Source organism: Erpetoichthys calabaricus, chromosome 6 (assembly GCF_900747795.2).
Source record: "Erpetoichthys calabaricus chromosome 6, fErpCal1.3, whole genome shotgun sequence".
Classification (NCBI taxonomy): Eukaryota; Metazoa; Chordata; class Cladistia; order Polypteriformes; family Polypteridae; genus Erpetoichthys; species Erpetoichthys calabaricus.
The window spans coordinates 111,169,574-111,197,047 of NC_041399.2; the positions used below are offsets into that span (position 1 = coordinate 111,169,574).

Genomic DNA, 27,474 nt, shown 5'->3' on the forward strand with positions numbered 1-27,474 from the left:
TTAAAACTGTAGCTTTGTGTTATATATTCTGCATGTCCAATTCAGGATCGTAGGGAATGAGTGCTTAACCTGACAGTCTTAGTTAGAAGAATGAAACAAGCCTTGAATGGGCATACTTACACTCATGTGCGGTCAGTTTAGTGTCCCCAGTTAACCTAATACTTATATTTGAGATATGAAAGATAAGCCAGTGTACTCACAGGGAAACCCACACAGACACAGGGAGTATGTGTAGATTCCAAACACACAATCCCTATGTCCAGGTTGTGAACATAGGTCTCAGGAGGCAACTGAGCTAACTACTATATTGCCATTCCCTAAGAATAGAGTGACTTGAAGAAATATGGAGATCTTTGAAAAAGTCTTCAAATGTGATTTAGGTTTGATACTCACACATGTTATTGCAGTCTGTTTTACTCCCATGTGGATGGAAGTTTGGTGATGGGGTTAAAAATTTGCTATTTATTTTAAGTCATATTCTGATTCTATAATGTTCAAAATGTTGAGAAAAGTTGATTTTAGTGTGGGTTCTATTCAATAAGGGCGCACACAAAAAGGCGAGCTTCAAAAGGGCGACCTCAATTGGGCGCAGCGAATAAAGGCAAACGCAACAAAATGATTACAGAACATTTATTAGATAAAGGCAATGATTGAACGTATAAAAAGGCGAAAGCAAGAATATTAAAACATTCGCTCAATTGAGTTTGCCCTTTTGAAGCTCGCCTTTATTTACGCGTGCCTTTATTCGCCGCGCCCAATTGAGGTTGCCCTTTTAAAGCTCGCCTTTTTGTGCGCACCCTTATTGAAGGATACCTTTAGTGGGGGGGGGTGTATATATGTATTTGAGCAAACCTTTGCACAATGGTTACTTTTGGAAAGATTAAACTATCTTTTTCAGACATTTGGAATCATGTTAGTCTTGTTACAGGCTCCCAGCCTGTTGTTTTTGGTGCAGTTTGTTCCAGTACATATTTCTATATACTGTACTTCAAAAAACAGTTTAAATCATGCTGTAGAAACTGCTTAATTTAACTTGCAGCCTGATATATTTGGTGTTCTAGAGGTCATAGGACCAGATGTATCAATTTTCAAAATGTTTTCACATGTATTTTTTGAGATACATAATTTATTTAAATATGCAGTACATGTACACACACAGGAAGGCACATGCAAGCTCACATGAACCTGCTGTAACATACGTGAAGATAGCTGACTGATTGTTTGCCCTTCCAGAGCATGTGCTGAATGATGAAGAGAAAGAAATGAACAAACACACTTACACACACACACATCCTACCTGTGTGGAGGTTGCATGATCACCCTCTGTTCGTGAGGGTCTCTTCCGGGTGCTTCTCCAGTTCCAGGGTTTTTTCTTGCCTTGAGACCTGTCCTGGCTGGGATAGGCTCAAGCCCCCTTTCCATGACCCTGTCCAGGATTCAGGGGATTAGAAAATGACCTGACACGATTTTACTTTGTATTGTAAAATCTTTCAGTGAGTAATTGCCAGCTGTATTTCCTAATCTATAATTTGGAAGGAAGTACAGTATGGACCACTCCATTCTGTACATGCTCCAAAAGGTAAATTTCAAATTAAAAAATTAAACATATGCTTGCATAAAATTAAACACTTCCTCACAGCAGTAGCCCAATTTTTTCCCATGTAAAGAAATTTCTCCATTGAGAATATACTGTAATTGTCTTGCTGTAGTCTCCTATTTTGGGTCCTCTATAAAATTGACATGCAGGCAGATGTCACTGTACACAGCATGTAGTTTTTAAGGCGTGATGTTTGCACAGTGAACCCAAAGCTCAAATGAAGTTAAAATGCAGTGGTCTTAAATAATAGGTGAAGCCTCTAATAACTGGTGGTGTGGTGTTGCTAAGCATAGCTATGACATTTCTGTAACAAAATGAAACACCCCCAAGCACATTCTTCGAAGTGGTCCTTCACCTGTTTGCAGAGCAGCATGACAGTGCATTGGAGGATAAGTATTTGGAGCAGAAAGGACTTAAAAGAGAGTAGGAAGATGGTTAGAATTGCCTGCTCAGTTTGTAACAGAAGAATATGTTTCTGCCTGTCTTTCAGAAGAGACAGCAGGAGAGCGGCAGTCCATTTAACATATGAGACAGTGAATTCTTTTTGTGGTCAAAAGAGTGACGGCTATGAAAATGGTTATTGTTGGGCAAACAGCTGTTGGTCAGGGATAAGGCCTATTGTGACAGAGCAGTCTGTTTAGGCAGTTATAAAGTTGCAATGACCTTTATTTCTTCAGTAATGCTCGTGATTAATTAATAAGTGCCATACTGTAAAGACATAAAAAGGAATTAGCAAAATACTGTTATCTGAATGTTCAAAATAAAGACATTTTCAGGGAATCAAAGTTCATTTACTAAAAAAAAAGTGCTTTGAGAAATCCTGATGCAGCTTTTTATTTTTACATTAATTCAGTGTGAGAAAGGCTCCATACATATAGAGGTTTCTTTGCTGTTGTTGTGTGTACATCAGAAGACGAGAGTCACCAGGAAGCAGCCCCATGGGCTTAAACTTATGTGGGGATGCCATTATTATTATTAGCATCACATTAAAAATGGTTTATAGTGACCTCCTGTCCTTATTTAGGATCGGTCAAAAATGGTTCTATAGGGATGAGCATTTCTAAAGGTTTTTTTTAACAAAACCTTAATGGTGGGAACGAACATCGAATTTGCTGCAACATAAAAAAGTAAAAAAATCTAAGCTCTAATTAAATGATAAATCACACAAACACTGTAGTATGCTGTCTGTTTTATTAAAATGAGTGTCCTTTTCAATTTTGTGAGAAAAACTAAAATGTAGATAGTGTGCTGCCTTATTTCTGTTAATGAAAGATTATTAACTCGAAGGATGAAATTTCCCCTACCTTTCCCTAGAACTTCCGTTCTTCAAAAGAGATGAGCTATGTGATGGGTCAGCTCCTAAACACCCACCCAGCCATCCGTCCTAAAAATTTGATAGTAGGTAGCAGGTAGGGAATCAATTCCCGGCCCCGATTCCCAGACATTTTTCATTCCCGCATTCCCGGGAATGAAACTGCTGTAATTCCCGGGAAAATGGGAACGGCCAGGCTCGCATATATAGCGTGTAAAAGTGTAAAAATTGATCAAGAAATAACAAGAGTTATAGTTGAAAATAATTAAGGTGGCGCCATTGCTGCAGCTTGCACTTCATCAGACAACAGCTTTGAACAGCAACTTGAAATTGCAATGTGTCAGTCTGTTGCATCCGCATTATCTGTGCCAAGAAACTTGCCATCACAGAATGATGACAAGAAACTGGATCCATCAGTAAAAGCTGAAATGGCGGTGTTTCAGCGCAACGGCAAGCGCGGGCATTGTTTAGAACAAGTGTATCAGTATCTGATGATTGTACCGCCTACTTCAGTGGAGGCAGAGCGTGCTTTCTCAGCGGCTGGCGTACTTCTGCATGAAGGTGTGCTCTCGCATGGACAACCGCACGCTGGACACGTTAATAATAATTCATTACATTTACAGTATATAGCGCTTTTCTCAGTACTCAAAGCGATATCCACACAGTGAGGAACCGAACACACAATCTTCCATAGTCTCCTTACTGCAAAGCAGCAGCACTATCACTGCACCACCTGTGAGGACGTTGTGCTTTCTATACTCTTATTACCATAACTAAAGATACATGTACTTCTTTGACAGCATGAACTGCTTGTAGATAAGGTTAGTCTTTTATTTGTGTCAACGTATTGCAGTAGTTTTATTAAAAATAACTATCGGTCGTTCTAAAACCGTTCACATGTGAGATGCCTGGGAGCCCGGGATTCCTGGGAATGAAATGCGGGAATCCCGAATTCCCGGGAATGGATAAACCCGTCTGGGAATGGATTCCCTAGTAGCAGGTGTTTTTCTTGGAATGCAGTGTTCTTGTTCCTCCATACAAAGCGCTTTTTGTTATGACCAAATAACTCAATTTTTGTCTCACAAGTCCAAAGCACTTCATTCCAAAATGAATCTGGCTTGTCTAAATGAGCATTTGCATACAACAAGCAACTCTGTTTGTGGCGTGAGTGCAGAAAGGGCTTCTGTCTCATCACCCTGCCATATAGATGTTCTTTGTGCAAATTGCACTGAATTGTAGAACGATGTACAGATACACCATCTGTAGTAAGATGTCCTTGCTGGTCTCTGGAGGTGATCTGTGGGTCGTCTGTAACCATTCTCACAATCCTGCACATATGCCGCTCCTGTATTTTTCTTGGCCTGCCACACTTGGGTTTAACATCAACTGTGCCTGTGGCCTTCCATTTCCTGATTACATTCCTTACAGTTGAAACTGACACTTTAAACCTCTGAGATAGCTTTTTGAGATAGATAGATAGATAGATAGATAGATGGATAGATAGATAGATAGATAGATAGATAGATAGATAGATAGATAGATAGATAGATAGATAGATAGATAGATAGATAGATAGATACTTTATTAATCCCAATGGGAAATTCACATTCTCCAGCAGCAGCATACTGATACAATAAATAATATTAAATTAAAGAATCATAATAATGCAGGTGAAAAGCAGACAATAACTTTGTATAATGTTAAATGTTAACGTTTACCCCCCCGGATGGAATTAAAGAGTCGCATTGTTTGGGGGAGGAGCGATCTCCTCAATCTGTCAGTGGAGCAGGACAGTGACAGCAGTCTGTCGCTGAAGCTGCTCTTCTGTCTGGAGATGATACTATTTAGTGGATGCAGTGGATTCTCCATAATTGATAGGAGCCTGCTGAGTGCCCTTCGCTCTGCCACAGATGTTAAACTGTCCAGCTCCATGCCAACAATAGAGCATGCCTTCCTCACCAGTTTGTCCAGGCGTGAGGCGTCTTTCCTCTTAATGCTGCCTCCCCAGCACACCACCGCGTAGAAGAGGGCGCTCGCCACAACTGTCTGATAGAACATCTGCAGCATCTTATTGCAGATGTTGAAGGGCGCCAGCCTTCTAAGGAAGTATAGCCGGCTCTGTCCTTTCTTGCACAGCGCATCAGTATTGGCAGTCCAGTCTAATTTATCATCCAGCTGCACTCCCAGATATTTATAGGTCTGTACCATCTGCACACAGTCACCTTTGATGATCACAGGGTCTATGAGGGGTCTGGGCCTCCTAAAATCCACCACCAGCTCCTTGGTTTTGCTGGTGTTCAGTTGTAGGTGGTTTGAGTCGCACCATTTAACAAAGTCATTGATTAGGTCCCTATACTCCTCCTCCAGCCCATTCCTGATGCAGCCCACGATAGCAGTGTCATCAGCGAACTTTTGCACATGGCAGGACTCCGAGTTGTATTGGAAGTCCGATGTATATAGGCTGAACAGGACCGGAGAAAGTACAGTCCCTTGTGGCGCTCCTGTGTTGCTGACCACAATGTCAGACGTGCAGTTCCCAAGACGCACATACTGAGGTCTGTCTTTAAGATAGTCCACGATCCATGCCACTAGGTATGAATCTAATCCCATCTCTGTCAGCTTGTCCCTAAGGAGCAGAGGTTGGATTGTGTTGAAGGCGCTAGAGAAGTCTAGAAACATTATTGTTACAGCACCACTGCCTATGTCCAAGTGAGAGAGGGATCGGTGTAGCATATAGATGATGGCATCCTCCGCTCCCACCTTCTCCTGATATGCAAACTGCAGAGGGTCGAGGGCGTGTTGAACCTGTGGCCTAAGGTGGTGAAGCAGCAGCCTCTCCATGGTCTTCATCACATGTGATGTCAGAGCAACAGGCCGAAAGTCATTCAGCTCACTAGGACGTGATACCTTTGGGACTGGGGTGATACAAGATGTTTTCCAAAGCCTCGGGACTCTCCCCTGTTCCAGGCTCAGGTTGAAGATGCGCTGTAGAGGACTCCCCAGCTCCGATGCACAGACCTTCAGCAGTCGTGGTGATACTCCATCTGGACCTGCAGCTTTACTGGCACGAAGTCTCCTCAGCTCTCTGCTCACTTGCGCTGTTGTAATTATGGGTGGGGATGTCTCTCCTATGCTGGTATCAGCAGAAGGATGTGTGGAGGGTGCAGTACTTCGAGGTGAGAGTGAGAGTGGGTTAGGGTGGTCAAACTTGTTAAAGAAGTTGTTCATTTGGTTTGCTCTCTTCACATCTCTCACGATGGTGGTACCCCGCTTTGAGCTGCAGCCAGTGATGATCTTCATCCCATCCCACACTTCCTTTATGCTGTTATTCTGCAACTTCTGCTCCAGCTTTCTCCTGTACTGCTCCTTCGCCGCCCTGAGCTGGACTCGGAGTTCCTTCTGCACGCGCTTGAGCTCATGCTGATCACCGTCTTTAAAAGCCCTTTTCTTCTGGTTCAAAAGGCCCTTGATGTCACTTGTAATCCATGGCTTGTTGTTAGCATAGCAGCATACAGTTCTTACTGGAACTACAATGTCCATACAAAAGTTGATGTAGTCAGTAGTGCAGTCAACAACTTCCTCAATGTTCTCACTATGTGATCCCTGCAGGATATCCCAGTTTGTAGTTCCAAAGCATTCTCTCAGAGTATTCTCAGCCTCCGGGGTCCACTTCCTGAATGATCATGTGGTTACACGTAGGACTCTCACTTTTGGTTTTTAGTGAGGCTAAAGCAGAACCAGGTTATGATCTGCTTTCCCAAGCGCAGGCAGCGGGGTGGCGCTGTATGCGTCTTTAACGTTTGCATACAGTAAATCAATAGTATTATTTCCCCGGGTGTTACAGTCCACATACTGGGAGAATGCAGATAATGTTTTGTCCAGCGTCACATGGTTAAAGTCTCCAGCGATTAGCACAAGCGCCTCTGGGTGCTGCGTTTGTAACTTAGCAACAGCAGAATGGATGATGTCACTCGCTGACTCCACGTCCGCCCGAGGTGGAATGTATACAATAACAACAATGACGTGTCCAAACTCTCTGGGCAAGTAATAGGGACGTAAACTTACGGCCAACAGTTCGATGTCCCTGCAGCAAGTGGAGATTTTGACGTTAACATGTCCAGAGTTACACCACCGTGTATTAACATAGAGATCGAGTCCTCCTCCTTTGTGCTTCCCACAGGTACTTGCATCTCTGTCCGCTCTAACTGTGCTAAACCCGGGTAGCTCCACGTTAGCATCTGGGATGTTAGTTGTGAGCCACGTTTCACAAAAACACAACAAACTGCATTCTTTGTAGGTTCTGACATTTTTCACCAGCGCAGCCAGTTCGTCGATCTTATTTGAGATTGAGTTCACATTCCCCAGAATCACAGAAGGCACCGAAGGCTTAAAACGCCACTTTCTCGCAAGCCGCTTCATTTTTAGCTTAGTGCCCGCTCTGCTGCCTCGATACCGCCTTCTTACCTCGTCGGGTATATAGGGAACCACACCGGCACTGGCATTTGTTCTCAGCGCTCGAAGTTGAGTACTTGAATAGACGAGTCTCGGCGTGTAAAAATCCATGCCCACGTTGTAAAAGTAAGTGTGTCCAGTGAACAAATCCACATAAAATAAAGTGATAGGAGTGATCAATAAATAAAAATAGAAAAATAAAAGTAGAAAAGTACACATACACATACAGTCATACACGGAGCTGCTGAAAAGGCTGCCACTTTCGGCGGTGCCGGATGTATAATTTGTAGCCTTCCCCTAAACCGTGATACTGAACACTCTTTGTTTTCAGATCTTTTGAGAGTTGCTTTGAGGATCCCATGCTGTCACTCTTCAGAGGAGAGTCAAAGGGAAGCACAACTTGCAATTGACCACCTTAAATACCTTTTCTCATGATTGGACACACCTGTCTATGAAGTTCAAGGCTTAACGAGCTAATCCAACCAATTTGGTGTTGCAAGTAATCAGTATTGAGCAGTTACATGCATTCAAATCAGCAAAATTGCAAGGGGACCCAAATTTTTGCACAGCCAGTTTTTCACATTTGATTTAATTTCATAAAAGTAAATACTGCTTCACTAAAAATCTTTGTTCAGATGATCCTAGAAAATGAAAGACATACCACTGTTATCTTTTTTGTTGAAAGTAGAATAAATTATTATGCAGGCTAAGAGGAGTTCCCAAACGTTTTCATATGACTGTATCACCATAGTCCAGGAGATTCCAGTGTTTACATCAGCACACTGATGACAGACATACATACTTGTTACTTTTTCAGTCATCTCTCTCTGCACCTACAAAACTGTGATTGTTCGTGGGGAAAAAGAAAAGCATACTTTAGATCAAGGTGTAGAGGGAGTGTCTGTCCTGGAGAAGAGCTTGGTTATAGACAATAAAAGAGTTTGTGGTTTGTTTTTCCATTCTATAGCTGAAGAATACTCCACAGAGTTCCATATAAAAACAAAAAATTGCAAGGAATCCTTAGAGACTGAAGCAAGGGTTAGTAGTTATTGTCTAAGTTTTGAAGCTTACATATTTGTAAATTGTTTTGTAGAGTTTATTAATCATGCACACTTTTCCAGATATATTTAAATTAAAGCTACATGTAAAACTCCTTTTTTCAAAGTACAGTAATTCTTCTTGTTTGTGTAAAACTATGATCAAAAAACATTTATTACACATTGCATTTACATGCTTTATTGACTCATGTTAAAGTGCATGGCAAATTGTCCAATTTTATTGCTGTAAGTTGATTTTATTTATTAAGACTAGGGGGCTTTGCCCGCCAACCCCCGTGTTTGGTTTTCCAGATACACACTTTTAATACTCTACATTAATATGACAATCAAATCTTTTTAGCAAATATGGGTTATTTGGTACAATCATTGAATTATCGATCATCACAATTTTTCCATCTTTCTGCTCAAAGCCTTTGCACAACTGAGTGTTTTGCTGCCTGTAGTCTTAATTAATATTGGTTGTAAGTAGGGCGTGTCTTGCAAGAATCTCATGTTCTACGTCCCCGCGAGATGGTCCTGGGTCAATCTATTGGCACAAAGTCTCATGTTTAAGGTCCCCGCGAGATGCTCCATGGCCAATCTCTTTCGTCTCACGGGTCTTTTAAGTGTTTTCCATGAAGCTCACGTCTCGTCTCCCTGGTCTCTCCCTCCCAGGATTTTTTTTTATAAAAGAGAGATAAGTTATAATACCAGTCTCAGCTTGTCAGTGCTTCTCAAATTCAGTCCTGGAAGTTGCTGCTGGTTTTTGTTTCTGGAAACATCAGCTTCTATTTGAACTCCTTTATTTAGCATTTCTAAATTACTCTACTTTTTCTCTCTTTATTGTGTATTTATTGGAATATAGCAAATATTTGTGTGTGTTAGACAGAGATTTATTTATTTTTAAGTTTTGGTTCTTTTTTAAAATTCTGGTTATTTAAACCATTATTTGTAACTAGCTGTACCACCCATCTTAGCTGGGTTGAAATTTAAGTTATCAACGTAGACCTTAACTTTGATGTTTACAGTAAACTATGCCATGGATATGTCTGTTATAGGCCAGTTGGTATAGCATTTGTAAAACCAGTTTTGATGTTTGTTATGAGACACATATTGGAATGACAAATGCAATGCATTTTATTACTAAAAATGTTTATGATGTACCATATTTTGGAATGACAGAGACATGCTTACCGGATGGACACCCAGACACTTACATTTTTATTAAGGTGGAAGAGCACACATGTGGGCATAACACTGAAGTAGAGGCTGAGCTTTAGCCTTCAAAGATGTTTGCATCTTTAGTTTCTTCTCCTCTTGTCATTAATTGTTAATATTTGGATACAATTAAGGGTGAGAACTTTACAGAAAAAGGTGAATTTAAAAGAAAATGACAACACCATTAAAACTTTTGTAAAACATTTTAAAGATTTCTGCGGTGGGCTGGTGCCCTGCCCGGGATTTGTTTCCTGCCTTGCGCCCTGTGTTGGCTGGGATTGGCTCCAGCAGACCCCCGTGACCCTGTCGTTAGGATATAGCGGGTTGGATAATGGATGGAAGGATGGATCTTAAAGATTTTTTTAATTTCCTAAAAATGTAGTTGCCACACTACTGTGCTTTTCTGAATGGAAAACAAGAGAAGAAGATAAAAGGGACCACTGAATAAACAATGGCATCAGTTGGAGGCACAAAAAAAGACTTTTCAATTGTGAAACTGGTTAGAGTCAAAATCCACAGGCAGTATATGTGGTCCCCTGGGTTTGAACTTGAGAAGCACTACTCTACACCACTTCGACTTCCTAAAGAAAAAAACCTAATCAGGTGGGACTGAGAACTTTTTGCTGCAATAGAGCTCTTATGTAGCTTTAAAAAGAAGGAAGTCTTTCTGTGCAATCAAGTGTCCACAGCTCTAGAACCATGCCCAACCCCCTGGGCTTATTGCTATTTTTTGATCTTCCAGATACAGATCAGTTAACACAAATTGCTTGTACACTTCCAAAGTGTGAAAGTCATTGGCAGCGATCCAAATTGAAAAGTCTAGTCACTCAGAGAAATGTAATAATATATGCTGCAAACAAGTTGAAATGTGATTCTACTTTAAGCGATCGATCATATCCTTTCTGTGTTAAAAAGTTGACGTCAGCCTTTTCTCCCCTGAGGAGTGGGAGGTAGAAGGGCTTGGTAAGGTTCTAGCAACAAAAGATGCTGCAATTTCGTAACTGTATCACTTTGTTGTTATTTTGTATTTGACCATCAAAATAGGTTATTTATATATATAGTGAAAGTCCTGTCTCGACACAGACACAGACTCCAAATGCTGAAAGCACACCCGTTTATTGCACACAACACGCACAGTCCACAAAACACCACAATATAGCTCACAGTCCCTTGTGTATTTCCTTTCTTCTGCCGCCTCTACTCCTCCCGTCGCAAGCGCTATCATCCTCTTCCACCCGACTCCTGCTCCCCGAATGGAGTGAGGTGGCCTCTTTTATGGCACACCCGGATGTGCTCCAGGTGCTCCTTGATGATCTTCCGATGTGGCAGAAGTGCTGCCCTTGCACTCCGGGTGTATCTGGTTCCTGTTCCGGCAGCACTTCCTGGTTTGGCTTGGGAACCATCCAGGTGCCCCCTGGTGGCGGCTATGGACCGCCACAGGGATGAGCTTCCCAGCTCTGTATCCGTGGCCCTGATGGAATCCAGGGGGGAATATATTGCCCCACTCCCGGTCCTTCCTTGTTCCAGGCATCCCAGTGGGGCAAGGTCCCTGGTCGTCTGCCACAATATCTGTTTGTGTATATATATATATATATATATATATATATATATATATATATATATATATGTATATACAGTGCATCCGGAAAGTATTCACAGCGCACCACTTTTTCCACATTTTGTTATGTTACAGCCTTATTCCAAAATGGATTAAATTCATTTTTTTCCTCAGAATTCTACACACAACACCCCATAATAACAATGTGAAAAACGTTTACTTGAGGTTTTTGCAAATTAATTAAAAATAAAACAATTGAGAAAGCACATGTACATAAGTATTCACAGCCTTTGCCATGAAGCTCAAAATTGAGCTCAGGTGCATCCTGTTTCCCCTGATCATCCTCGAGATGTTTCTGCAGCTTAATTGGAGTCCACCTGTGGTAAATTCAGTTGATTGGACATGATTTGGAAAGGCACACACCTGTCTATATAAGGTACCACAGTTGACAGTTCATGTCAGAGCACAAACCAAGCATGAAGTCAAAGGAATTGTCTGTAGACCTCTGAGACAGGATTGTCTCAAGGCACAAATCTGGGAAAGGTTACAAAAAAAATGTGGCTGCTTTCAAGGTCCCAATGAGCACAGTGGCCTCCATCATCCGTAAGTGGAAGTAGTTCAAAACCACCAGGACTCTTCCTAGAGCTGGCCGGCCATCTAAACTGAGCGATTGGGGGAGAAGGGCCTTAGTCAGGGAGGTGACCAAGAACCCGATGGTCACTCTGTTAGAGCTCCAGAGGTCCTCTGTGGAGAGAGGAGAACCTTCTAGAAGGACAACCATCTCTGCAGCAATCCACCAATCAGGCGTGTATGGTAGAGTGGCCAGATGGAAGCCACTCCTTAGTAAAAGGCACATGGCAGCCCACCTGGAGTTTGCCAAAAGGCACCTGAAGAACTCTCAGACCATGAGAAATAAAATTCTCTGGTCTGATGAGACAAAGATTGAACTCTTTGGTGTGAATGCCAGGCGTCACGTTTGGAGGAAACCAGGCACCGCTCATCACCAGACCAATACCATACCTACAGTGAAGCATGGTGGTGGCAGCATCATGCTGTGGGGATGTTTTTAAGCGGCAGGGACTGGGAGACTAGTCAGGATAAAGGGAAAGATGACTGCAGCAATGTACAGAGACATCCTGGATGAAAACCTGCTCCAGAGTGCTCTTGACCTCAGACTGGGGCGACGGTTCATCTTTCAGCAGGACAACAACCCTAAGCACACAGCCAAGATATCAAAGGAGTGGCTTCAGGACAACTCTGTGAATGTCCTTGAGTGGCCCAGCCAGAGCCCAGATTTGAATCCGATTGAACATCTCTGGAGAGATCTTAAAATGGCTGTGCACCGACGCTTCCCATCCAACCTGATGGAGCTTGAGAGGTGCTGCAAAGAGGAATGGGTGAAACTGGCCAAGGATAGGTGTGCCAAGCTTGTGGCATCATATTCAAAAAAACTTGAGGCTGTAATTGCTGCCAAAGGTGCATCGACAAAGTATTGAGCAAAGGCCATGAATACTTACGTACATGTGATTTCTCAGTTTTTTTATTTTAAATAAATTTGCAAAAAACTCAAGTAAACTTTTTTCACGTTGTCATTATGGGGTGTTGTGCGTAGAATTCTGAGGAAAAAAATGAATTTAATCCATTTTGGAATAAGGCTGTAAAATAACAAAATGTGGAAAAAGTGATGCGCTGTGAATACTTTCCGGATGCACTGTATATATATATATATATATATATATATATATATATATATATTGTGGAACATACCAGACAGCTGGTATTATCACTAGGATATCTGTATCAGCTTTGTTTGACACTGTTCTGCAGAGGATTGCTCTATGCTCTATAAATTAATGCCATTGACTATGGGCTGGTGTCACCCTTTCGTCTATTTTACCATGTCAGTGGCCTAAAATGTGAGGGCTATTTAATAAATAGTTACATTCTGCTCAGATAAGTAAAGTCAAAGATTGTACTTTTCACCCATTGAAGTTGCCCTGACAACCCTTTCTCTTGATTTTTCTGCTTTTGGCTGTAGAATTATCTTTTTATTTATTTCGAAATGACAACAAGGACCTGGGGTTGGGAAATCACCCACAAAGATTAAAGTTTCAGCCTAACTACTAAAATATTTCAATATTGCTGTAATCATTCTTTACTTTTCAGTTACACTTACTGGAGTTACTCACTCTGCACAAGCAGCTCCCCGGTCAAACCAGATTATCAAGGGAATACACCCTTCTGGAGTAAATCCATCCTAGCTAAAGCGGCTCCAATGAACTCTGTTGTTGCTGGAATCTCATCCTCAAGTTGAGGGGGGAACATCATGGCACTAAGATAATTGTTTATTTCTTTTTTAATGCTTTACAATAGCAGCTGTCAGCTGAGGAATCATCCATTTATTTTCTGAACATGCTTTTTGGATCAGAGTCATGGGGCTTAAAATCTTTATTTGGCAACAGCAGGCATTAGGCAAGGAACCAACTCTGGGCAAAGATTACACTAACACATGTTAAGTGCATGTCTTTGAGTATGACTTTGTACAAAAGAAGAACTGCATTGATATAGGAACATACAAACCCCTGGTGGTACTAACTACAGCACATATGTATTCATAAAGTACTGTAATATTCTTTAGTATTCATTGTCTCAGGGGAGCAAAGCCTATCCCATCAGAACTGGATGTAAGGCAGGAACCAACCAGTATATAACTAGTACATTGACATTATTTCAGTAATGATACATCTTGCCTGAAGAAGGGGCCTGAGTTGCCTCGAAAGCTTGCATATTGTAATCTTTTTAGTTAGCCAATAAAAGGTGTCATTTTGCTTGACTTTTCACTACATTCATTAATGATAGAAATATAAAAACAAAAAAGGCCAATTAAAATAAATATGAAAGACAGCAGTTATAATCAACCTTGTACAGTGTGTGCTTTCTATGATGGATTTTAATGAAAAACCATTGTTCAATATACTTACATTAAGAATTTAAACCCAATATTCTTATAGATTACACTTATAATTCATTTTAAGTTGCTTTGGGTGATTTCATTGCCTTCCTTCTTCACAGTCTTACCTTTAGTTATTAATTTACAAAAACACATAAGGGCAGTATTTAAGCTGCAAGCCAGATTGTTTTATATCCAGAAGCAGAATAGATGGCATCATTAAAAATTAAGCAACCTAAATGTAGCTCCGCTTGGGAGCAGTTTGATGGAAGGGGTGACAAAGATTGCTTTGAACTGTATAATTCTGCGATGAAATAACAAGAGCAGCCTGTTTATAGTGCATTACCACATACAAAGCAAGCATATCATTTGTGAGGTCCATATGCAGTAACATACAAAGCCAGCAGTACTAGCACTGAAAAACTATAATGACCTGCCCTCAGGAGGAGTCACACAAATTGTGGATGTAAATATAGACCAAACCATGCCACCAATCATCATCATCAGATTTAGCTTTAGAAAATTAATCAGTTTTCTTGAGCCAGGTTAGTACATTTCCCCTAGAGGTAAGGTACTGTTGCTAACCATACAGAGAAACATTTTACTGAGAATGCACAAAAGAGCTAAAAGTCTAGCTAGCCTTAGTCAATACCTTCAGTACTTACAACCAGGGTTGCCAGATGTCCCAAGTTCAAGAGACAAATCCTGAGTCCCTCATTGCCTCGGAAAATTCCGATTGAACAAAAATTGCATGTAGAAAAGAAATCTTAATTCAATTTTTATAATGAACATCTAGTTAAAGAGGCTCGCTAAATTTTTGTAGATAGCCTAGCGTACAACCTTTTATGAATATAAATTTGTAACTGTCAGCTGAATCCATGTGTTTGAATCCTGTGTGTTTGTGTCATTGTGTGCTTGTACTTATCATGGCTGCTCATGCTCGTGTGTAATTTGTTTTGAAAGTGATGATTATTCTGTGATTATATGTTCTTTTATATATATATATATATATATATATATATATATATATATATATATATATATATATATATATATAATTTATTTATTTATTTATTTAGATTTTACATGTTTATATATCTTTCATTAAAATTTAATTAAAATTATCTATTTTTTTTGTCTTCCTTGGTTTATTAAAAATGTTTATTTTGATCTCTCGAAATGATGGCTGTGCAGATCTGTGATTTTGGAAATCTGGCAACCCTGCTTACAAGTGACGTTTGGACTGTCCTAACAACCGAGTTATATTACAATAACATGACTCTACATAGTTTAACACTAACAGATGAAATAAGTGGTGCTGCTGAGACAAACCTTTCCAGCTAGGCATAACTGACAGCCTTGCCGAGAATGCACTTGCATTGGACCACAAATTCACCCATCCCTGTGATCCAGACCTCAATTCCATGTTTTACTCAAACACTGCAATTCATAGTCAATAAGTAACCTAACATGTATCTTTACCATGTCAAGAGGCTAACTGGAACATTGATGATCTCAGAGTATCTCTTCTCAGCTCCTAGGGTGACAATTACAGAAAAGCATTATAACTTGTGAAAATGAACTATGATGTGCAAGAAGACTTTATCATTTAATCATTGGTAGACAAGGAATTGTCACAAAATGTTTATTGGCCTGTATCCAAAAATCCAGAAGTAGTCACAGACAGCCATGTGCCAGTTGGGTGAATCACTATGCTTGATTGTTTATGTTTACAGTTGTATCTTAATTTTTTTCATGATGATGACATTAATACATTATCAAGTTGTTAATAGTCAGAGCAGCACAGTAGGAATCTGCCTGGGTGGCTTGAATTTCTGAAGACTACTGAGGTCCTGAGAGAAATAAGTCATTGTTTTTTCATTAAGAGTTGAAAATGAAGAAACAATGTCCCAGACAAAGATTTTGTCAAGTGCTCTGTCTCCTATTAAATAGATTTCAAATGCTTGCAAACAGTGGCTCTTTGGTTGTTAGCATTACAGTGCTGTGAAGCACCACCCCAAAAACAGGTTACCACTTATTAAATATTTGTGCCTATATAAAAACAAACTTAATATCCAGTTTAACAAAATACCATGAAAAGCCTGCCATATTTTCTTAACATTTCCAAGATGTGAATTTGAGATGAACTTAATATGATATGAGGCATATCAAGCTTTCCAACCAGCATGTTCATCCAGCCTGTTAGTGTTGGGTATGCTTGATTTTAATTCCATGGTTGGAATCGAGAGTGCTAGCATTTCATCGTCTAGTAAAAGCGCAGCTCCGTCTTTTCCTGGCTTCTTGCAGCATGCAGGTATTTAATTTCCTGCTGACAGCACTTTCTAGTATGGACTTCTGGCTAGCCAGCTTAGATCCCTGATGATGGGCAGTTCTAAGGGTAGGTGCTGCTGCCAGCATTTCACTTGTGCCACATTGTCTAGACTACGTCTGCAGAGACAAATGTTCCTCATAATCAGCTTAATGAAAGCCTTGCCTGGTTCAGTCCATTAAAGTTAGGGACCTACTAAAAGCACCACTTCTGACACTGGCGTAATTTGCAAAGTATTTAGTGCTTGGGGAGTGGGGGGATTAAAGAAACAAATTAAATATTGCTGGGTGTTTCTAGTTATGTTGCTAAGTTACATTACATCAGTCGAAAGTGGTGTAACATGAAGCAGCCAGACCACCTTACCGCCACACAGCCTTTCCTCCAACACACTCCGGGCCAAATAAAAAGTAATTAATTGCATTTTGCTCATTTTAGCTGGTGACAGAAGGGATATTGAAAGCACATTTTCGGTTGGTCTAGAATGGAGAAAATGTAAGCAGGGGAGTCAAATCCAATGAAACAGTTTAACAAATTATTTTATGAAGTCCTTACCATTATAGTACAGTAGACATATTAAAATTTGTAAATAACTGGACATGATGCAATAAGTCTCCCTGCTACCAGTGGTATGGAGCTTATTTTGTTTATGTTGATTATTTTGTTTTTGTTTATGTTCATTATGTAAGGGGCACGTTTTGAGTGGGTTTACATAAACACATCTTGAGGAACAGACAAAATGAGGAAGTTATTTTAGCACTGTATAATTTGGCTGATGGCAAGTAAAAACCCACACCAGGTCACATTTAATTTCCATCAACAGCAAGTGCATGGTACCATTATTTTCATTGTTTCTTTTCATTAACTCATTGCTGATATGTCGCACTCTTAAGTGATACCAATAACTTTAGTTAAGACATTAGTTTATACTGCCAATCACACTGAATAAATAGTTTTTAGACTATGATGGCATCCTGGTTTATTCTTGAGTTGCGCTCCAGCCTTTTATTTTTCAGTCATTCATTTCTGTGTCAGTCTCTGTTCACACTCCTCTATTTACTCAAAATACTGTGGAAAGTGGAGTCAGGAAATTACCTTATCATCTCTAGGGTAGGTTGGTGTGTTCTTATATTGTCCTCTGTGAATTTCAAATTGTATGTTATCGTTAAGTGTCCACATCTCTCATTTGATGAGCCTTAATCTTCTGGTTTCTTTTTATGGGCTTACTGTATAAGGTCAAGGTCAAGGTAGACTTTATTATAAGGATTCCCTTCCATGCAAGGCCATATTAAGACCCCCACAGGTCTCTGGGTGACTTAGCTCCTTAACAGAGAGTTTATCATACTTTTAACAATGCAGCGTGCTGACACTGGATTGTTTAATGCAGCTTGGTCCCCATGGTCATCTTAAGTCTTTTAATCAAAGGGTGTTGGGCTCCCCTTGGTCATTTCAGCTCACAAATAATCCACCATTTCATCAAACCGGCAGTGTATTGGTATAAAGACCACTTGCTGTCTCAGGCCCCTGGGCACATATCCAGAATGCCAGGATGGTTTGTCCGCCCCTGATTCCATCCAACACTAGAGGCCCAGAATAGCTGGTCACACTGCAGGGTACAACTTGCAACAGAACCAGCAAGTGGTCCTAAAACTCTGATACAGGATTTCTTCTCAAGTGAAATTTACTAACATAAAGCCCTAAAACTCATGTTCAGAAAAGAATTACAACAAACAATGACAATTATATTGAGACATTCTATAGGTCGTTGGGTAGACCTGAGCGTGGTTGTTTTTAAAAATGGACACTTGTTAGCTGCTTATAATAACTGTTCAGTTTTACTGGAGTATTGTTTCTCTTTCTAGGTCTAATGTTGCTGCATAATTCCATCACCTTCACTGAAAAGCCTTAGTGTTTTGCTTGAAAGTTACACTAACTTCAATACCCACATCTTGTCCTCTTTATCTATAGCTGAAGTCCTTTGCTATGTTTATCACTTCTTGTTTGGGTTATGATCAGCCAACTAGAACAAGTTTAAAAGGCTGTTTCGAACTAATGCAGCGATTACTTTTTGCTTCATCTTGTCCACCTACTCTTGTCTCCTACTGCGTACAGAGCTGTCTGTAGAACTGCCCTATCTGTTTTCAGGGTATAGCAGTGTAGACAGTGCACTGTGGTATTGGTGTTGACCAGTTTGTATAAACCTGTGAGGCAAGTACACATTTCTGACACTTCTAGCTATCTCAACATCTGATTTCAAAATACTTGCGGACTATGATTTAGTTTTGTGGTTTCTACTCAGAACACAAAACTAAATCATAGTCTGAAAATATTTTGAAATCAGATGTTGAGAAAGCCAGAAGTGACTCCATATTTACCTTTCTGAGGCAAATGGTGTACCTCTTTATTCTTACTTCTGCTCTTCCAGCACTAACATTTCAAATGAACTTCACTGGGCCATACTCTTCTACTGTACTACTTCTCTAGACTCAAATCATTCCTCTGTTCATTTTTGCTCTCTTGCTTTCCCAAAGTCTTAATAATGTTTGGTAGTAATGAATTCCTACCTCTAACTACAGTATCATGACATTCTTACATTAGTTTAATCCAGTAAAGGGTTGTATAGTAGTTGGAGTTTGTGAGGGCAGCATCAGGATCAGAGCAGGAAACAGGCCTACACTGGACACCATTCCTTCTTAGCGCCTACTCATGCACATTGAAATTTGCACTGGGCAAAATAAGATTGTTAATGTGACACACTTATTTGGGGAGACTATCCAAATTGTACACAGAATCCAGTGACTGAAACTCGGGGCCCTGGATTTGTGAGGCAGGAGCACTAAGTACTGTGCCAGTGTTTTATTATGCTCCATGATTTGTTCATTTGATACAGAATGATAACGCTGTTGAAATGTATGCTGATCTTGAGTGTCACCTTGGGTAAAGATGTAAGAAAAACAGACACTCATTGGCCACTTTGTTAGGTTCAACTGTTTGTTAATGCAAATAATCTAATCTAATAAGAGTATTTAGGCATATAAATATTGTCAAGTTGACCTGCTGAAGTTCAAATCGAACATCAGAATTGGGAAGAAAGGGGATTTAAGTGACTTTGAACGTGGCTTGGTTGTTGGTGCCACACAGACTGGTCTGAGTATTTCAGAAACTGCTGATCTGCTGAGATTTTCATGCACAACCATCACTAGGGTTTACAGAGAATGGTCCGAAAAAGGGAAAATTCCAGTGAGTGACAGTTCTTTGGATGAAAATTCCTTATTGATACCATAGGCTAGAGAAGAATGGCCAGACTGGTTCAAGCTGATTGAAAGGCAACAGTAACTCAAATAACCACTTGTTAGAATTGAGGTATGTAGAAAAGCATCTCTGAATGCACAATGTGTCAAACCTTGAAGCAGATGGACTACAGCAGCAGGAGACCACACCAGGTGCCATTCCTGTCAGCTAAGAACAGGCAACTGAGGGTACAGTTTGCATAGGCTCACCGAAATTGGACAATAGAAGATCGGAAAAATGGTGCCTGGTCTGTTGAGTCTTGATTTCTGCTGTGACATTCAGATGATAGGGTCAGTATTTGGTGTCAACATCATGAAACCATGGATATATCCTGCCTTGTATCAGCAATTCATGCTGGTGGTAGTGGTTTAATATTTTCTTAGCACACTTTGGGCCCCTTAGTACCAATTGAGCATCATTTAAATGTCACAGCCTACCAGAGTATTGTTGTTAACCATGCCCATCCCTTTATGACCACAGTGTACCCATCTTCTGATGGCTACTTCCAGCTAGATAATGTGCCATGTCACAAAGCTCAAATCATCTTGTACGCCATGTTTTAGTGTGAATTCTACATATAGCGTTATACATGAGGCACCAGATCTCAATCCAATAGAGCACCTTTGGGATGTGGCGGAATGGGAGGTTCGCATCATAGATGTGCAACCGACAAATCCGCAGCAACTGTGAGATGCTATCATGGCAATATTGATCAAAATCCCACAGGAATGTTTCCAGCACCTTGTTGAATCTATTCTACGAGAAATTATGGTATAATTGGGGGTCCAACCTAGTACTAGCAAGGTGTACCTAATAAAGTGGCTGGTGAGTATATAATGTAATGTAATAATATCATGGTGTGAATTTTCACTTTAGATTGCTGAATTTACTTAGCATAGTTGATGTGTGTGTTAGTCTGTGTGACATAACCTCCACATTCTCTCAGTATCCCCATGCATGTACACCAGCCACTATATTTTCATTATAAAGAGGTGCCTTTTAGAGTGTTGAGTAAATTGGTTTGGCGTGTGTGTGCGTAAGTGGTGAATCAGCTATAACTGACATGAAAAGGTCTTTAAAAGCAAAAATTCAAACCATGAGCACTACAGTCATTTCTACAATCTTCATGCTTCATTGGTGGCACTTGCTTTGAAAGTCATTGAAATACATTTGCATAGAGTGCTAAATACTTCTGTAAAAGCAGTTAATTATGTGAAATCACGGCCACTGCTGTTATTTCTTGTTTACAGAGCTCTCCGATGAAATGAGTGTGGGGCACAAAAAGCTGTTATTTAACTCACAACTCAGACTGTCTAATGGGAAAGGGAATGGACAGGTGTTTGGGCAACACAAAGAGCTATCAGAATTTTGGAAAGAAAACAAGTCTGATATCGTCAGGCTTGTCTTTAAAATCTTGAAATAATTGCCCAAAACACTGTCTTTTCTATGTTTTTCCTTTGTCCATTCAGAGAAACTGCTCTGTTCTTAAACTGATAACAGGATTAAAGCATTCTACAAGAAAACACAAGGACCACTGCAAATCTTGCAAATCACAGCAATTTCATGTTTCCTCAATTGTATTCTATTACAATTATCGATAGATGATATTTTCTTTCATTATTTCTATTAGTTGTTAAGAAAAACAAAAAATCAAAAATGTATACACCAAGTTTTAAATGCTTCTTTGTGATATGTTTTGATTATATTTTAAATGTGCACAGCACTGAGCTCAAGAGATAAATCCAGTACTTAGCCACTTGTCAGTGAGTAAGTCATTTGGCCCGTCTGGGTGGCTATTTCAGTAGGCATGTCAGTATTGTCCAGTGTGAATCTGTGATCCATTTCCCCTACTTAGGTGTCACCTTCTTGTCTACTAAGAAAATCTGGATTGGAGTTTTCCTATGATCGGTATCAAAAGGCCAGACTCTTGAAGGAAACTCCTTACCATTTCTAGATAGACTGTCTAGGACTCCATCCATGTTTTTGTGTGTGTTAAGGCACATTACAGTGACAATTATTAAGACCCAACTGTTGTGCCTGACTTTATCTGAATGAATAAATAAGTTCAGAAGAGAGGAAGAGACCAACTTAAACCATTAAAGGGACATAATATTATTTTCTTCAGTATCATGTCCTCTTTATTCTCTGTTTGATATTATGCAAAGTTATGATAACAGTACTGTTTTCTCAACTTGGCTGGAAGATTTCACTAGGTTAGGTTAGAATTTTATAATCTCAGATGGAAATTTGTTGGCAGGAGGAAAGTACAAAACATCAGGCACTGTTACACAGATGCAAGAAAATAAGTAAAGCCGCAACAACTGACAACCAGCGTTATCATAAATACACATACTCAGAATTAGAACAAAGAGTAATATTACCTTTGATAGTACACAAAATAATAATTCACAATTCAACAGCATCTCCACAAGTAACAGAATTCAAAAGGCTTATGACTCTGGAGATAAAAGTGTTCTTTAATCTGTTGCTCTTTTCTCTAACTATTATTATTACTTATTTGGATGATGCCTTTATCCAGTATAACTTACAACATTAGAAGTACAAATGGTTACATTTGTTTTGTTTTTCCAATTGGAGTACAGGCTGGTGAAGTAACTTTTTCATGGCCAGACAGTATCAGTAGCAGGATCAGAACCCACAACCTCCTGATCTGAAGTCCAAAGCTTTAACCTGTAAAGTTAGATATGTGATGAGTAAATCGCAGTCCTTGCATAGTTGGTTTATATAAAAGGGATCTCTGACCCTGACACCATGAACCAAAATTGAGAGTTTTGACACTCTTTGGGTATCAAGTTGTATGTGCCATTAAATTAGGAGGCCAGTGGGTCAACGTTTTTATGCTTTTTATTTACAATCAAGGGTTGAAGGTTCTTAGTGGTTTGGGACAGGTTCATAATTTAAATTTACTCTAAGATTCATATGGCCATATTGTATAGAGGAATAATTCAGACCAAATAAAATAACTAAATACGCAAATATATAAAAGTACTGTGAAATGTGACGTAAATAACAAAAATATGAAATGTTTCATGCAATAATGTTTTGGTGCTTATTTATTTATTTAATTTTGTTTGTAATATTCCTCCAAACGTAACATGAAATATGGCTTGAATTTAAAACTGTTACTTTTCGCTCATCAAAGCTGAGAGGGCAGACTCTAGCAATTGCTGTGTTCTAATTGGCGAATTGTTGGCACACCAGACATAAACTTTTGGCCATCAAAGTCCATTTACAGCTGACACTTCAGATATAGGCTCCTAATGATGAATTCTAAATTTATTGAATTAAAGTCGCCATTTTACATGGGGAGTTTGGGAAACTCTTTCTTGCATGAGCCACAGGATTCCCAAGTCAAGTAAAGCACATACATCCATCCTGCCGACAATTCACCACTCAAAAAACAGAAACTCACTAGAGCCCCCCCCTAAGCTTTGATGAGTGAAAGTGACAGTTGTAAATTCAAGCCGTATTTCATGTTGCGTTTGGCAGAATATTATGGACAAAATAAAATAAAGAAGCAACAAAAGCTTATTCCATGACACATTTTTTTTAATTTAATTTTGTCCAAAAATTAGTTGTAAAGAGATGTGTTGAAAAACAAATAATTGTGGGCAAAATAATCCCAGTTCTATTGTATATATCTCTTACATTTTGTGGCACAATTTTACCAACATAGATGGTTGATTGAGGGTGCAATTTTTCATATTTTAGGAGACTGTCTCTGTATTTGAAGTGGTTTGTATATGTGAGGACTTATTTCTTAATTGTTAATATTATTTTGTCTCTGAATTGCCCCAAGTTAGGCTGCTATAGACAAGTAACCTATCCATGTGTGATTTCTGCCCTTTAGCCTTTTGCTCCCAGCAGCCCTGTACAGAAAGAAGCCAGTTAAATGGCATTATTACCTATGTATGTAGGAGAATTGTAAGTGGCACTGACAACTTGTCTTTGGATTTTAAAGGAGATTCTAGACCCGTCATGCTTCTCTTGTGAGCAAGTGCTGTAGAGAGGGTGACCCTGTTGGATGTTAGCCACCGGGGCAGTCACTTTGAGGTGGCAGTACTACTAATTATACACTCATGGTGCTCCCTCGTTTCGAGTACATTTTAAAAAAAATTTTCTTACAACAATAACTCCCAGTCTAATTCCTAATGCAAAACCTGTTTGTTATACATGCTGGCACCACTACCCCATCCAGGTGGTCACCACCTTTGTGTTTTTCATCTCATTCTCGGGGTGTGCTTTTTTTTAACCTGTCAATGTCCAGTGGTACACAGACCCCCTTCTAGATTTAGCACAGTGTGGTGCAATGCTGGTTCTTTTATTCTGGTGGTGTGAGAGGCTGCTCAGTGTATAATTTTTGTTACCAAGTATACTTTATCTGCAACTTATTTTATGACCCTGTCCATTTTTATATTGCTTTGCTGCATATCTCACTAGTGTATTATATGAATGCAATAATCTGTTCCAACCGGATCTTAATGTTTGGAATAATTTTTATTACATAATTCATCATGCTTATTTTGCTGTGGTTTGAGATTTAGCAAATGTAAATCTATAAAAACTAAAACTCGAAACAGCTTGTGAATGAATACTGGACTTTGTCACTCAAATTTAAAGCATCACACATCCCCCTACATACTTTCTGTAATGTTCTTCTTGATTCTCCATGTCAGACAATTTAAGTTTGACCACATAAGGTTTTTATGTAAGTGCAAAGGGGGATACCCTTTAAAAATTAATGCCAAATAAAAGCCAAAATTTTTCGTATGTTTACATTATAATTTATTTTGCCTAATACACTTGAGCGTCACACATGTAAATATTGCTGTTAATGAATGTTCTCAAGCACCTTTTTGATTTGCAGCATATTAGCTGTAACTGAGTAATTCATAAATAAAGGTGCGATCTTTAAATACACAATTTGAACTGGAGTCTCCACTGGCTTGCTCCTTAATGGAGGACAGGAATATACATTTACATACATCCATCTATCCATTTTCCAACCCGCTGAATCCAAACACAGGGTCACGGGGGTCTGCTGGAGCCAATCCCAGCCAACACAGGGCACAAGGCAGGAACCAATCCCGGGCAGGGTGCCAACCCACCGCAGGACACACACAAACACACCCACACACCAAGCACACACTAGGGCCAATTTAGAATCACCGATCCACCTAACCTGCATGTCTTTGGACTGTGGGAGGAAACCGGAGCGCCCGGAGGAAACCCACGCAGACGCGGGGAGAACATTTAAACTCCACGCAGGGAGGACCTGGGAAGTGAACCCAGGTCCCCAGGTCTCCCAACTGTGAGGCAGCAGCGCTACCCACTGCGCCACCTACATACATTTACATTTATTTGCTTGGCAGATGCTTTTATCCAAAGCGACTTACAACAGAAGTAAACATAATCAAGTGACATTAGGCTATGGCCTGTTTCTTCAGCAAGTGCAATTAGGACAGGTAAGAAAACTGAACACAAGATATTTCTGGGTTCTTTTTAAAGACATATACTAGGCATACATCTTTCTAATATAACATTTTATTTGACCAATTGTTGTTTTTTGTGTTAGTTGCTTTTGATCACTGAAGCGCAGATTTTTATTTGTGTATTTGTGATTTTAATCACCTTTCAGCAGCATGTTGAGGCACTGCTTTTGGTTAGAAACCAAGTTGTTTTGACTCAAATGCAGATGACAAAAAATCCCCAAGGCCTGTGAATGTCGCTTTTTACATTGTTGACTGTTATCTACCAAAAGCCACTCATTTCATGGTAATCCCCCAAAGTGACATGAGGAAACCATTTAATATTTTTATGCTATGATCTTCAGTTATAACTTGTTTTTGTAGAACCAGGTCTATAAAGTATAACCCTCCATATTGTGGCTGCTGAGTGTTTTTTTATAGTACATATACAGGTAATTTTGCCATTTTAATGCCTCTCTCTGGGAATATAATGACCCTACCAGGAAAGTCCAAATCTCTTGGTAGATTTTTGGTGTACTGATGAAAGTGAAACCCTGATAAGCGTGTGTCATCCATGAGGCTGCTGCTTTATTTTGTTTTGTCTAGTACGGATTGATTTCACCTAACATTTGTCTAGTTTTCTGTGCTACAATCAGTTATTAGAGATGTCCTAACAGTCTTTTTATAATTGCAGGATCTAAGAGGTGTGAAGCAACAGTTCTACAGTATAGGGTTGGCCTATTAGTTTTTAATGACAAAAAAAATCCGTACTGTCAGACATAATCTCATATGTTCATTAGTTACTCCTGCCTAACAGTGAGTTTGTCCCCTATTTGCTATTTGCGTTGTTGGCACATGGACTTAAAGGGATGTCAGAGGTGTGACACAGTGATACTCTTATGTGACTTCTGTGTGGCCCTCATTTTGTTGTAAATACATTAGCTGGAAGTAGATCTCAACTATGAGATATTATATCCCAAATTTTTTCAAGTGAATTGAGATTTGGTACCCAAGAATGCTACTGTATTAAGCGAGATTCATTGTCATGTTCTAAAACTTTTCTAAACTTGTAGTATGAAACACTTTCAGATTGAAAAAGGTAATTTAAAGATGGGTATGGAGGTACCACAAAGAGATACCCCCGAACAAACATGTCATATGAAATAGCTCTTCTTGTATCAGCTGACATAATGTGTTCTCCATACACACACTCCATACCAGCTTGCATTGTTGACTGCCGACACTTGGATTCTGTTGGCTGTAAGAAGTCAAGATGAAGTTTATTGTCATGTGTACACAATACAATAAAATTCTTAATTATGTGTCTCTCAAGGACAATAACCACAACTGATAATGAATTTAAATCTACTTATTGTTGCTTCAGACAATAAATACAAGAAACACAGACTGATACTGAAAATGAATCTAATTGGCAGAGATTTAAATGTCAAACTGAGGGAAAAGCCAGATGTGACAGAAAGCAAATGCTAAAAGACAGATCAATAACCAATCGTGGTCAAAAAACAAACTCTAGTCAATGCTTTTTTTTTTTCTTTCTGTCTCCGTTTCAGTATTGGTTAAGAATTGAATTCTTTTGCAGTATGCTTTATTTATACAAAGGGGCGTCTGTCAGTTGATATGTGGTTCAAATTTAAATAGTAGTAATGCTTAATTAAGAGCATATCTATGGTGTTCAGACTTCTTGTTTCTTTTTAAACTCTTCACTAAATTAAATTCTTCCTACCTTTTTGGTATTTGATCACCCTAGACCTTAATCTTCAGCACATACTGACATACTGTATTGTTGCACATAAAATATATTTTTTCTCTTTTTTGAAAATATGTATCCATTCATTCATTTACTGAAACCTGAATCAGCTAATTCTAAGACTGCATCATGGATAAAGCCAATCTTGTACAGGCCAGTAGGAGATGGTACTGTTATACTTTTAATTAGACTTTAAAAATGGAAACTTCTATATTTAAGATGCAATAGCTTGAAAATAATGTTTACCCAACTTGGTATTTTTCACATTTTATTCAAGCATGCATAATATGTAAGTATTTAATGGACATTTTTGCTATTCATTACCAGGAAAGTCTGCGAAATGTCATGTTAAAAACTGATATTTTTAAATTAAATATATGCAGAGATATTTGATTCCATAAATGTTCACCCCATTCACTTTGAATTTTGTAGAGGCATCTTTAGTAAAATTTGTAGCCTTTTGAAACAAGTCCCTG

At 39.3% G+C, this 27,474-nt stretch overlaps 1 protein-coding gene across 1 annotated transcript in view; it reads left to right on the forward strand.

Moving 5' to 3' along the window:
* The window catches only part of bcl2b (BCL2 apoptosis regulator b), a 243,950-nt gene that overhangs the window by 69,979 nt on the left and 146,497 nt on the right, over positions 1–27,474 (forward strand). The window lies entirely within an intron of this gene.